General features: G+C 39.3%; 1 protein-coding gene across 1 annotated transcript in view; it reads right to left on the bottom strand.

Annotated features, from left to right (window-relative positions):
* Positions 1–6,000, bottom strand: part of LOC108088325 — a 73,674-nt gene extending 67,674 nt beyond the window's left edge. Inside the window, 1 exon segment of the mRNA XM_017186063.2 lies at positions 5,460–6,000. The gene's annotated coding sequence lies outside the window, so the exon portion shown is untranslated.
* Positions 6,001–14,820: the final 8,820 nt, after the last annotated feature.

Here is a 14,820-nt window from a genome sequence, read left to right as displayed (position 1 = left end):
TGATTTGATTTTTGATCAGCAAAACAGCTTTAATTTTTATTGGTTTTGTGGGGTACTTAATTTTCATAACCAAACCATTGGTGTCTGTTAACCTTTAATAAGTGTTAAATCCAACTTAAGATTTCCGTTAGAAGCTTTAAGAATTGCTTTATAATTTCACTCAGTGGCCATTGCGAACGCTATCGAAATACACAAATACTCTGAAGCCTGAAAGAGCCAAGTGCTTCAACTCGCTATTGGCCAACTGAGTCTTGACTGGCCAAAACTTTGCATAATTGGCAACAGCAACTTGACAAGAAGCGACTTGAAATGGGACCCTCGAACTTTCCCCCCAGTTCCTCCCGCCTTTCTCCGCAAATTTAATGCATCTGTTCGCAGAACGAAGTCCAGTGAAATATGGTACGCTCCTAATTAGTGGCGACCCTGGGCCCATTTCAATTTCATTTTTTATTTCGCTCTTGCTGCACACAAAGGCCAAACAAAACGAGAAATTTAATTATTTATGAAAACATGAAAAGCAGTCGCTCTGCCTCCGAACATTTTTCATTAGAGCCGAGAGTTCGCCCCTCCGCAAAAAAAGAAACACAGTACAATATAATTGCCGAGCTAAACCCAAACAGCTACCAACTTTGACCGACTACGGCCTGACCGCTATTGTGGCCTTGAAGCGACTGCGGAAAAGGCAAAAAGGGGTAGCTGGCCGTGGAAAACGGGGGCTAAACTCACATGTAATTTGTTTTTACCCCCAGAGTTCCGAGTTCCGAGTTCCATTTTCGGCATGCAAGGCAAAGAGCAAACAGCAGAACGTACATTATAAGGCCGCGATATATTAAACTCATACACGCGAAAGGGCCAAGAGCAACCAAAATGGCCCAAAGAAGAGTTCGCTGGGGAGGCTCGAAAAAGTCAAAGTGAAAGTACGAGTATCACGGAAGCCCCGAATAAAATGTCGGTCACATTATGGTAATTTAGCTTTGATATGTTGGCCTGCAAATGGATCTCGGTTCCGCATTTGGATAACGGTGTGATACATTTGTCTACTTAATTTTGATGGATGTTATTTAAGGACTAAGGGTCTATTACGAAGTTACCAAATAATTGGATCGATTTTGTCTTGGGAAACAACAGTTTTTTCTTATGTTTTTTGTTGCATAAATACAAAATTGTTGATATTATTGTTATTTGGTTGTTTGTTCTTATATAAAAATATTTAAAATAATCTATATTGTATACATTTATTTTAAACATTTTTTAATATAAATATAAAATTGTAACTCCGAATATGTATTAATAAAATAAATCGTTAAAAGCAGTTACTTTGCACAAAATATTTGTCGACAAAATACATTTTTGTACGTAATTGACAAACGTGGAGACTTCCTATAAAATTTGCAATCCTAGATCCACAAAATGAAATTGTTTGCAAATAAAATTGAAAGCAGCTAAAGAGACTTTCAACTCGAGAATAAGTTATTGAGCAAGTTGACAAATTGGGAAAAATTCGTTTATCGATTTATGACAAATATTTTTTGAGTAAGTAAACACTAACCTAGGAAATTTTGATATTTATTTCCTTTCTGGGAAATTTAATTAAAACGAATAGAAAGGATATCATCAGATCTCTCATCGTCATTGCTCTACGCAAAAACAATTTAGTTCTTCGATTATCGCAAACAGCATCCACAAATAGCAAAGATTTAGAGTTTCCCTTTAGGTAAAAGTGCTTCAAACAAGTGGAAAAAAAAGTTACTGGAAAAAGAGTGTTGGCTTAACTATTTACACTGCAATGTCATGTAATATTGTGTTCTCAAACAAGCTGAGGCTAAATGCCAATAAAACAAGCTTTTTAAAAAGTTGTTCTGTTTTTCATTGCCTTCTGCTTGTTTTGTTTTTTCGCAGTCATGTGTATCCTTTTTCATCATGTGTGGCTATCCTTCGCAGGTTCATGTATCTATGCATGCAAAATGCCCATTTTGGTTGTTGGCTAAATGGGGTTTTTTTCAGTGGCCCGCTTTATTTTTTACTTTACAGCGGCCACGTTTAGCCTTCAACTCTGGCCGCTGTTGGGTATTGATTTTTGGGGCTTCCCAGTAGTTTCGTTACAAGGTTTTTAATATTTAAACGCCGGCCGTCCCCCTCCCTCCGCTGGTGTCTATCCCTGTTGCGCAAACACAATTCGGAAATGACCCAAAAATGCTTAAATCTCAATAAAAGGGCATTTTGACTTGAACTGTCAGTCGGCGAGTGAGGCGAAGGGCCTTTCTGGGTCGATGTGTCGGGTCGTCGGGTTTTGAGTCGGATGAAATTGGTCGGGCAGAAGGGGGGGCTTCGATGGGTCTGGTCGGTTGTTTTTAGCCGTCAACGTTTTCTATGCCAAGCACTCACACAGTAGCATACTCGCAGCCTGTTGTTCGCCCGGCAAAGTGAAATTGTGTTAAAAATCGCATTCCTTTCTGTACTTCTGTACTGTGCAGCGGAAATTGAAAATAGCGTCGCGTTGTGTGCCACTCTCGTCCTTGTTCTTGTTGTTGTTGTCCCAGTTGCTGTGCGAAATGCTCATATGGCATGAAAATTTAATTGGAGTAAAATGCTGCTGCACAACTCTCAAAAACTAGTTAGAGAGGGCAAAAAACGAAAGAGGAAAGCGCAGAAAAAAAAGCGAGAAATCGCCAGGAAAACTAGCACATAAATCAGCGAGAGTTTCCTTTTTTCCCCGTCACCTTTTCCCCTGTTTGCCTCTTTACCTTTTTCCCGGTTTCGAGATTGAAATGTGCATACGGCATTAGCTTTAAATATGAAAGAGGCTTATATAAATAACATGAATCTTGTGTGTGTGGCCAAGTGGCAACACGAATGTTTATTAGTCTGCTAACTGAGCGGGCTGAAATACCCTTTTTTTATGGCTGTAGTTTTTCCTTAATGTAAATACTTTATGTACCAAAGTAAAAATGGCATTACAACTTTTGGAGAATACTTTGAAAAAACTAAACGGCTGAAGAAACTAAATGGATGAAGATGTAAATTTCTATTCTTTATTAACCTCTTTTGAATTTATTCTTTTAAATTTGACATGATAGATCTTTCAAATAATTTTCATAAATCAGCTGATTTTTCGAAGATGTATTTACTGAACTCATCCTTGTGCTTTTCTTTAAGGAGCAAAGTATTTTCCTTTTGCAATGAATCTCCAATTACTTTTTTATTAACTGTATCTTAGACTTTCAGGAATTTATTTATTCCATAAGTCATCGGAAATTTATTGGAATACTTCCCTTAACTCCCGACGTTTCCTTTTCCGATTTGGCACACTTTCGCTTCCCCACCCACACATCCACACATCCACACATTGCAAAGCATTGCAAGTAACGCCTAAAAGCGGGCCTCGGCCAACAAATTTATGATGACCAGCCGGGGGAGTTTGGCATGCATAAAATGTAACGATATCCCGGCTGAAGCCAAAATAAACACTTAATTTATGCCAGGGAGCCCAGAACTGGTCGACGAGTGTGGGTGCAGTGGCGCCTGCGGGGTGCACTGCTGATAAATCAAAGCCCGCAAAAAGTCTTTGACACTGCTCTCGGCCATGGCCGAGTGGCTGTTGGAGAGCCACCTCCCAGCCACGCCCACATGTCGGTGACTTGTACGTCTGCCCCTGCACTTGCCAAAAAAACAGCAGGACCACAAAATCACTTCGAATGTGAGAAGAAGATATATGTAGAAGCAACTACTTAAAGAATAATTCAAATTCAATTTTAAAATATAGTTTTTCATGCATTTACAACTCTGCGGTTTTGTCTTCTTTTTCTTTACTCCTCCATTTACGAGGAAAATGCATGCTGAAATTCAAATTACCACAAAATCATTTATTATGCTTAACATTTTATTTTCGTGTAGAAAACTCAAGAGAGTCGGAAACAAAAAACACGTTACGTGCACACATTTTCTGCTGACATCAGCTGTTTTGGCTAGAGCTTACGGCTTAGATTTTAGCTCTGACCTCGTTCTCGTACGGCCCACAAGCCAAAGTAACAAACAAGTATAAAATAGCAGAAAAAGAAGAAAAACAGAACGAAACACAGCAGAAAAACCAAGAAGACAACACAAGAATATGTTGTCCGATGGGCAAATATTTGTCGTAATGCGTAGAGCAAACAAAGTGCCTGGGATGATGGAAATATATTTGGGGAAAGTCTCCGAGCGGCAAGCCATAATGCATAACTCATACGCCACGTGGGCGGGACACTCCACTTGATGTAAGTTGATGTTTCCCTCCTTTTTCTCGTACTCGCAACATGACAAAGTTAAAAAGGGCGAATGTAGATAACGCATAATGGGTCGTCATCAACAACCTTTAAAGCAAAATTTACTTGAGAAGAGTTAAGGGCACATTGATAAGCTAAAAAGTTTCGAGCTTCCCTTTAAAACATTACATATCAAATACGTTAGAAGTCATTTCCGAGAAATTAATGTCAAAAGCAGGTCTGTAGAAGAAGTTTTAAAACTTAAAAAGAGATTTAATTTCAAAAATGGTTCTGGTATTCATATTATTCATATTCATTTAATAAACTGAATTATTAAAACAACGATATAAAATATTTTGAGCTTTATGTGTATTTAACTTCTTTAAAAGGATACTCATTTTAAAAACTACAGCAAGAGGATTCATTTTGCATTACTCCGGCTTTTTTGTTTCAATAACTTAAACAAAGATTGTTCTTGTACCACAAAAGACTTTTATCAAAATGGTTTCCCAAATTTTTAAGAGTTACCAACAGTAAAGCCAACGAACATTTTGTTTCCACAACCAGACTCTTATTTTCATTATTTTGTCTTGACTGCCAAGCACTTAAATATTTAAACTAAATATTTCATTTGATCCTTTTCTAAAAACTCGGTTATGTGTGTTATCCACTCAATTCCATTAGGTACTTGTCTGCCAGAGTCACAAAGACAAAGCTGCAAAGTCACATTTTCATTACTCTAGCACTCAGCCCGGAAATCTGTGTCCTGACCTGTCTCAAAGTTCGCTTTGCAGCCTACCTGTAATGCAGTCGCAGGCCACAAATAATAGACAAAAGCCAAAAACTATGTCAGCCAGGGCGCACGAAAATAACCAATACAAAAATAATCCAACAGTTGATACTCGGTTCGTTGTCCTACAAAAAGAATGCAAAATCCGGCGACAAGGGGCTGCCTGCAGACTTGTCTTTGTGGCCGGCTTAAGGATTGCTCTCCCTCTATACATATAGATATAGCCGCCTTTATATAGAGTACATAATGTATCCATGTGTGTCTAACCGAGGAGATAAGCCAGCCGTACACACACCAAGGAGGGATGGCCGCCTTCCTCGGTCGGATTACCTCCTTTCCACACCGAGTTCACCGAGTTTTCCCTCCCTCGCAAGCGAATCACGTAAGGAATTTTCGATTTTTTTGGACTGACTCGGCAGTTTGCTTACTTTAAGTTCGCTTTCTTGATGAGCTGCTGATGACTTTAAACTGGCTGCGAAAACGCTTCGCTTGCCTTTATTACAATTGTTTTTGCTCGGTAGATCCTTATGTTTTTGTGGGTGACATGAGGCGTCGGCGACCTTGACTGTCAGCTGCACACATTTCACTGCTTTCCTGCCTCGGGAAAGAGGCTGCTGCTTAAATTTTCACTGTTTCATCAGCATTTTCGTTTGCCTTTTGTTTAAATGGGTTTTACTGCCTGGCAATCAATAAAACAACACTCCGCTCACGGTGCGTATATGTAACGACTATCTGCTGATTTGGCACAATTTCCCCTCGGGAAAAACACAAGAACACACAGAGCACTAGAGCACTTGAAGCTCTCGAGATTGGACAGCTGAACTTTGTATTTTTTTCAATTTTTGTATCGCTGCTAACTTATTTATCTGTAAATATTTAATTTATCCGCTTGAAGTGAACGCGCTTAGGCGATTTTAATGCGATTTGTAAGGCTGCGCGCTGGGGATTCTGCACGTAACGCGTCCTTGTTCCAACTACCGAGGTTCGAACGTAATGACTTGGCCACCAACTCGGAATCCTGGACAGGCCAAAAAAAGAAGCTTTCGCCTCTCTCTCGCCGAGTTTTTCGCCAGTCTCCCATTTCCATTCAGCGGATTTTCTGCGCCTGCGCAGCTGCGAATCCTCTCGCGAATCGTTTTCTCTGCACGTGTTCCCCCTTTTTGGGCTCTCGTTCTCGCCTCTCCACGTTTTTGTTTTGTTTTCGCCATTCGTCGTTAGGCAAGGTTAACAAAAACAAAGCTCTCCCCCGTCTGTGTGAGCGTTTGCCAGCGCGTCTGTGTGCGTGTCTGGGCGCCAACATTCCAAAACATCTGATTGCTGTCAAAAAATGTTGCATGCGTCAGGGATTCGGATGGACATGCGCATTTTTCCGCTTTTCCGAGGCCATTGTGTTCTCGATTTCAACTTGACTCCGGTTAATGTGGGTTAATTTTGGCACGGCATTGCGATGGTCAGGTGAGCTCGGATTGTCTTTCTGCCCAAACTGGGTCCCGACTTTAAATACTTCACATTCCACTCGGGCATGTGTCTTTCACAAAAGCGTAATAATGCCTTTCTTGACAATGGTGTTGAGTTTTTATAATGACTTGGGAATTACACTTGTGTTTGTTTCTACAGCAAAAAAAAAAGCTCGTGTAAATAAGCAACCTATTTTTCTATATATAATATACACACCCATACTCAGACTGAAATTTTGAATTGGACAACATTGTATCTATTAATTCTGCATTTTATACATTAAGGCAGGTTCTCACCTTGTAGGGCCGAAAAATGGACATTTTTTTTAAAAATTGTTTTGAGAAAACGGTTAAAGATAAAAATCTGAAAATTGTAACTTTATTTGAAAACATATTTATTTTGCGAAAAAAAATTTCAAAATTGAAAAACCAAAAAAGAGGTGGGAGTGGGCGTTGCTCAGTTGCAGATTTTGAAAAAAAGGTGTCCCGCTTACGGAAGTGATTCAGCCAAAACGGGTAATCGGAAACACAAAAACCAAAAAGATTCTTAAAGTGTACAGTACTGTGCATAAAATGAACTAGGATCAGAAAAAAATAATAAAAATTGCAAAAGGTATTAGCTTTTGAAAAAAAATTTCGATTTTCGCGCTTTTTTTCTCACTAATTATTTTCTCAATTTAACAGTTTTCAATATTTTTGAAATATCCTAGTTCACTAGTTAAAGGAAACAATTAGGAACATTTAAAAAAAAATTTGATGACGATTGGTTAACCCCAACGCCTCCAATTACTTCCGTAAGGTCCGAAAACGTGGTTCCGAGATAAACGCGTTTAAAGTTTTTGCTTCCAATGGCCGGTGCTCGACATGTGCTCCATGTAAGGGCATGTAACTTTTGTAATATTTCAAATTTGGATCTGAAATTTTTTGAGAACATTTTCGCAACATATATCTATACGATAAGCCAAAAAAAAAAAATCAATTTTTTTTTTGCCACAAGGTGAGAACCTGCCTTAAAAAATATTTATAATTGTTATTGGTTTGGAAGCGTATATAATTATTTTATGTGCACCATTTCGGGTGCCTGAAACTCAAACATTTAAGTAAAACAAAGTTTTAGAAACAAAAGGATTTTAAAGAAAAATGCACCTCAAATTTTGATAATAACATTCGTTTATTAAGCAAAGTGTGTAAAAAGTGAATTTTTTCAACAGGGCAACACCATTTCTAAATGAGACTACAGAGAACATAAAAAAGGCAAGAAAATGTTAGGAAATGATATCCACCTAAAGCAGCTCGGCTGTAAATCAGTGTTCAGCAGCAGCCTAAGCCAACATTAAAGTGCCAACACCCTCTTTTTCCACCAGGTGACATCCGCCTTGTGCTGCGGACAGACCCCAAACTAACCACAAACACCAATTACGCGTGTGCCCCGCTGCCGAAAAACAAAAAATATGCCACGAAAACGGTTGCCTGGCGAAATTACGGCGGGCACCGCAAAATAAAATGAGGCAAGTCCGGAGCCGGAGCCCGAGCCGGAGTCGCACCTGATCCAGCAGTTAACCCCGACTGCAGCTAGTTAGTTGGTTTCGGGCGACCTGCATGCATGCATACATATTTCAGAAAAGTTGCGACATTTTCGCCGGGTTACTTTTTATTTTTCAGCCGGCGCGTGAAAATCCGAGAGGTGACACTTGTCCAAATTATCTTGCTGGATAAACAAGCGCACTTAACGTGTTATCAGAGGCAAACGATGCCAGGATCCGGGATCCTGCAGGACGGAGCTGCCACACACACACACAGGCACACACTCCGAGGGTGAGAACATAACCAGCATTGTAATCAAAAGCAGGCGAAAGCTGGAGGAGCGAACAAAACTGACATGCAGTTGACTCCAAAAGAGTCGTAGCCTCGTCGCCTCGCAGGACACGAGGTGGAGGGCTCCTGGCCGCCATCCTGCCGCCGTGCCACCGTGCCATCCTGCCATCCTGCCATCCAATGGACGGTCGAGAGTCACAGTGTGACCGAGGTCGACAGGGAAGCACCGCTGCACGGAGAGAAAAGATCCATCTGTTGCAAAACATAAATATTACTACAAATCGAGTCCAATATGTAGGTACTATTAAAAAAAAGAACCAAAAGAGATTTTAAATATCTAGTATTTATTTTTTGAAATTTAATAATTTTTAAAAATCTTACAATTGTTTGATCTTGTTGGTTCCGCGTGAAACCGTAATGAATATATGACACATACATCAACTAAAGGCTCTAAATCCGGTTTTCTTCGGTTTTCTTTTCCCTTAAGAAAATCTTGCTCTTAGATCCCCTATTTTTCTGACAGTGCACATAAGTGTGAGTGCGGGGCCTTGTTTGTGTGCGTCCACACAGGCGACAGCTGCTGCATAACCCATACAATCCTTAGAGCCCGTACAGCTTTCGCACACACCGCCTCGCACTCGCACTCAAGGCGGGCTGAAAATGTTTAACACGAAAAGGAGTTATCACGCTGACAGCCTGGCCAAGCCCAGGGGCGTGGGAGGATTCTGGGGAGTCGCAGGAGTCACAAGAGTCGGCGGTGGAGTTGGGTCTCCGCAGTCCGGAGTCCCGAGAAGTCGACGTGCCTCGCTGCAAAATTATGACAAAGTTCTGCGGGAGAAAAATGCCGCAGAGGGCGTGGAAAAAATGCTTTGAAATGAAAACCAGAAAATAGGGTTCGCTGCTCGGGCCTTCGCTTTTCTTAAAGACCCTTGGTGTGCTAAGCAAATGATGATTGCTCTAGGACTATTAGTTGGTTTTCTTAAACGAAAGTAGGCTTTTTATACCATAAGTTTAGGGCAAATATGATTACTGAAGTTAAATGTTCACAACACAACTTACATATGTATTTTCATTTACTGAAAAAACTTTCAGTAAATGTAAGACTTTTCACTGTGAGGGGTGATATTTTTTAGTCGAGCAATCATTTGGTTTTATTGATGTTAAACCTTATAAGCAAACATTTTATTTGAAAAAGGGTAAAAAAAAAGTTAATTGATAAAAAAAACACTTACTATTATTAACTTAATTGACTTTCAAAGTTGCAGTTAAAGAAAAGTACTTGTAAGGTCATTTATATTAAATATACTACACTTGCATATGTTAAGAGAGCTATTGTAAAGTGGCTTATAGCTAATGCTAAAGAAATACATTTTTTCCCATTTAAGCTGGGCTCTCTCAAATTTAAAGCTTCTTTCAAGGGTGCATAGCGAGAAAAGTGTGTCTAAAACCGCAGGCAGTGCGACAGCTCGCAGACTGAAGTGGGCAGCTGGGAAAATTGGCAGGGAGCAGTCGGGGAAATGCTAGACAAAACACCACGCCTACATCGGGGGGCCGTCAGCTGCTGTCACTCAGCCTCTTTCCTTTTTTTAATCCCGCCTGCAAGTGAGATGAATGCGCGGTCGCAGAATTGAAGTAGCCGCAGTTGTTGCGCCTCGGAAAAATTAAGTTCCCGGAGTCGCAAAATTTTGGCGGCTTCCCTCCGTCGATTAGTGTGGGATAAATCTGTCGGTTAGCCGCTGCGGTGGCTTTTGCCTCCCAGAATTGACTTTAAAATGTGGCCACAAAGGCATTTAGCAGGGAGGTACCACAGATTATGGCAAAGTCAGCGCGACTAATTACACATGACCCGCCTCTCTGCAGTTTTCCTGTCCTCTTACACTGCCGGAAATATTGTAGTATTATCTATTTATAAATAAATAAACGTTTTAAAACGTTTGTACTTTTTATAAAAAAAGTGTACCTTAAATAGTTTAAATGTTTTCCATTAAGGAACAGGTTTTGCGGGAAGCTTGAAACCTTTTCCGCTTATCCTTGAGAAAAAATGTGACTTGAAGACTGTTTTTTGTGCACCCCTGTTGTTTTAGGCACGGCTAAAAACAAAAACGTGGTCACAAAAGGCAACTTAACCCGGTAACGCGTTAAAGAGCAAGCCGAGTGGCTAAGAGCTGCACCGAATACGACGATTATGATGATGCCGAGGATGATGATGATTACGGCGACTGGTTAATTCTGCCTGACTGGCTGCCTTGGTTTACTGGTTGGTTGCCTCAGTTTGTTGCCTTGGCCCAAGTTGGGCCAAAGGGGTAGTGCAATGGCAAGTCAAAGACTTTTTGAGTGGACTGCAGCACTCTGCAGAGGTTAAACACTAACCTGATGATGCCAAGCACAGTCGCACAACAGCAAGAAATGTGGAGAGGACTCCAAAGGATTCTTTCGACACGGCAAAGCGAAAATAAAACACACTTTTTGGACAAACAATTTGTTAATTACAAGAATAAAAAAATGAAAAATTTTTTTGTTATTTTTAAAGTATTTTTAAAATAACAATAATTTGGATTTAATTTTCGGCCCCAAAAACGACATGTGGATACACATAAATTTAATTTTATTTAAATATTAAAAAAAGTCATTAGGTGTTCTGAAAAAAGCACCACATTCTGTATTAAATAAAAGTTTATAACTTTTTTTTAACATCTCCCTTCAAAATGCACGAAAAACTCGCACATAAATATTCTACAGAAAGTTTTGGGTGTTTTTGGACCAACTTCATATGATAGTTGAAACACCTTCGACTTTCTGCCTCCGTCCCGCAAAACCATCAAAGTGGGGTTCTGTTTATGCAAATATGTTTGGGTCTGAGGTTCTTCTTTTGCCGTTCGTGTTGTTGTTCCTGCACATTTGCAACTATGTTAGGCGTTATGTGAAAAGCAAAAGGAGGCACAACGGTTGAAAACAGGTGAAAATGAAGACATTTTGGGTGTGTTAAAGTTGAAGTTTGTTTGCCGGGAATTTTGCGAGAGTTTGTTTACCTTTTGCTGTCCAGAAACTTTTTGTGCGGCGTCTTTTTTTGGGCAGTTACCACTTTAAGAACATAAGCAAACAGCAATGTGGCTGCAGACTTGAAACATGAAAACATGATGACTTTATGAACACCAAATGTGTTTCGCCTTATGTTTTTATGTATTTTTTTCGTTGATATATCTTATGTCGGTTGCGGCTTGCGCTGACATTCGCATGTGGCATCAACAACCACGCTGTGACGTTGACGAATAACTTTTAGCACTTTTTCGCTTGCGGCGCAGGCGAGTTTCCTCTTTTTAGCTGGGTTGTGTGAAAAATAAGGTACCCCAAAATATTGTAAAATGCAATGAATTTCTATTATGATGAAGAGGAGGTATTTGCGACAGAAACGATGATTTATGACAACTATGTTAATATAAGATATTCAGTGTTAAAAGAAGATGTTCCACATGCATTTGCATTTCCTTCTGAATGGTTTGAAATATAACATCATAAATGAAAATATATTTATATTCATCTTAATATTTAAATTGACTGGTAATTGACGTTTATTAAGTAGAAAACAACAGTAAGTTCTTTGATAGCCGCAAAAAATTAAAAAAAAAAGTTTAAGAGATTAAATAGACCAATCCGTAGTTATTTTAATTAGGATATGTAATTCAAAGCTTTCTTTCGATAATAAAAATAAATTTTAATTTTTTTTTGTCTTAAATCATTTATAAATAAAACACCAATAATTAATAGATACTCGTATAGCTGATTACTCCCATAAACAAGATTGCAGGCTATCTCCTAACATTCATTTTTAATTTATTAAAAAGTACATGCTGTTTATCTTACATTGTTGTAGTCATTTTCGGTACTTTAATGACTAAACAGAAAATTGGCGAAACTTCCATTTAAGTTGAGTTATTTGGTCCCCCCTGCGCCCTTTCCCCTCGCCTTTTCCACTTTCCTTTGCTTTTCCAACCCAGATGGCTGGCAGACCCAAAAACACAAAGAGGCTGGGGTCCGGGCGCATAAAACTAAACCAAAACTACACTCAGCTCAACCTCAAAACTAGCTAACCAACAAACCTTATTAAAATGCGAGCCCCCTCAACCCATTACTCCCTGACCCTACCCCGTAGCCCCTCCCCCTTCGCCCTTCTACCACCGCCTCCCTCCACCCACGCACGTAAGGAAGCGTATAATTTAATTAAATTATCTGGGGCAGCTGCTGATGCTGCTTCTGTTGCAAGTAGCAACGAAAAATGTGCATCAAAGTGCACTTAAATCATCAGCGAGGCACGGCGACATACAGAGAGATAGAGACGGATATAGAGAGCTAGAAAGAGAGGGATGCGAGGATTGGATAGAGACAGAGGGATGAGATGGCCGCCCAAAATGGCGTTGGCTAAGTGCCGTGGCAGGGAGTTCAGTGCGGATAAGAGAAGAATATTTTGCCACTGAAGAAAAAATATGTTCAAAAGCATACTACAGATAAATTAAAGTAAACAGTATTTTCTGTTTGAACACAAAAAAAAAAAAAAAATAAAATAAAAATGTTAGACCGAGCAAACAACATGGTTCACTTCGTAAGCTATTTGATTCTGATTTGAGCAACTATATTGTCAAACAAAATATTATTTGCTATTATCTCTTTGAATGCTTTTATTATATTTTTATTGCATATTCAAAGAGCACAATCGAAAATGAGAGTGGTAGCACAACATAATTGATATTAATTTTCTAGACCTCATGTTGTGTTCTCATGTTCACCCATTGCCTTTTTTATTAATTTTAAAGCTCTGTTCAAATGTTCATTTGAAATTTTACTTTCTTTTTTTTCTAAATTTAAAATATCAATAAGAAAAACTAAAAATAGAAGAAAAACAAGAAACGAATTCAACTTCATTATTTTTATTGGATTATTGATTTGAATTATTGGAATCTAAAATAAATGGTGTATTATTTATTAACGCCTTTTATATATTTTTCCCCAGTGCAGTGATAAGTGGGGAGGTGTGGGAAGTCAGAAGGCAGCCAAGCAACTTTGTACTTTGACTTGTATTAGTGACCGGAAATGCAGCTTTCAACAAGGGACAGGATCAGCGCAGGAGCCGCCCCAATGACTCGCCAAAGGCAAAAGCGGCACGAAAGGGAACGGCAAAAGGGGCGGGGGCGGGGTGAAAGGGGAACGGGAAGCTTGAGCGGAACCGTTGACAAATGCTTTATGTATATACAGACTTGTTTGAATATTTTTATTTGCAGCTTGCAGAATTTTATGAGCAAAGCGTTTGCATTTGAATGGCAAATAGATTTATGAAAGGAGTAGAGGTCGACTGTGAACAGGGGAAAAGAGCAAGCTTTGCTATTTAAATATAAGAAAGTTAAGTCTCAAATGGAATGGAAAATCTTTAAAAGTTTTCTACGGAAGTCGCCACAAAAATGCTAAAGCATAATTTCAAAAAAACTGAAGAATAGCATTTGAATTAACTCCGGGGTTGAAATCCCCTGTTTTATTGACCCAAACTATTTAAACTTCCCTTTTTTTATCTATCCATCTATCTCATTTTATTTGCTATTTTTAAAAGTTTTATAATTTACGGGTTGGCCACCTTTTATTAAAAACTTTTAAGTCTTAAAAAACGTGATATCGGCTGAGTACTTTAATTTACACTAATTAAAGCCCGAAAATGTTTCTAATCTGCTAAATAAACAGCTGCAGGCTAATGCCGCAAACGAAAATCCTTTTGGGACATGCACCATTATTATCGTAGTCATAGCAAACCCCCAGAAGATCTCAGTCAGCGATACCTTGACATCGTTTTCCGCAGAATTTTCTTGTAAATTATGCACGACATTTCCCTTCATTGTTTCGATGCTCCGACTGGCTTTCCATATTTTTTTAGTGTCAAGTCTCGGGGGAGAAAGACAGGGGGTGGAAAACAGTCAACCTAATGCATTGGAATTTTACTTTTTTCGAGCTCAGCTGATGTGCAAAATGAGTTAATGGCATTGGCGGCTGGAGGAAAGTGAAAGCAAAAAGCATCTCGGTGGCCGGGGAATATATTCCTCGAGCGATTTGCAGTTGATAAGTGAATGTCAACTGAGTTTAGATGGAGACAAATGGTTATCCTCAGCACTCGCTTAAAGCACGAAATTAGTTCGCCCGAAGCGGAGACATTTAATTTCCGTAAGGATTATCCGCAAATATATTCCCGCTTTAACGAGAAATTTCATACCGCCTCGTTGTGCAAATATTTGAAATGAAATCCGTGTACCTACCGATAAGGACCGGCTCCCAATCCAACCCCGAAACATTGTTATGCCAGCAATCATGAAAACTTAATTAGAAGCTTATTTGGTGTTTTACAAAAACGTCACAATTTGCATACCGCATTTCATTTGCTGCCTCGCATCAGGCGATAAACGGACCGCAAAACATTTCAGGCCAACTGGGCAGGACGGCTGGCAGACCCCACTGTAAAATACTAAAATTAAATGAGCTAAAA

The sequence above is a fragment of the Drosophila ficusphila genome, unplaced genomic scaffold (assembly GCF_018152265.1).
Source record: "Drosophila ficusphila isolate 14025-0441.05 unplaced genomic scaffold, ASM1815226v1 contig_106, whole genome shotgun sequence".
Lineage (NCBI taxonomy): Eukaryota > Metazoa > Arthropoda > Insecta > Diptera > Drosophilidae > Drosophila > Drosophila ficusphila.
Note: the sequence above shows the minus strand (reverse complement) of the source record. Positions and strands in the feature narration are given on the sequence as shown.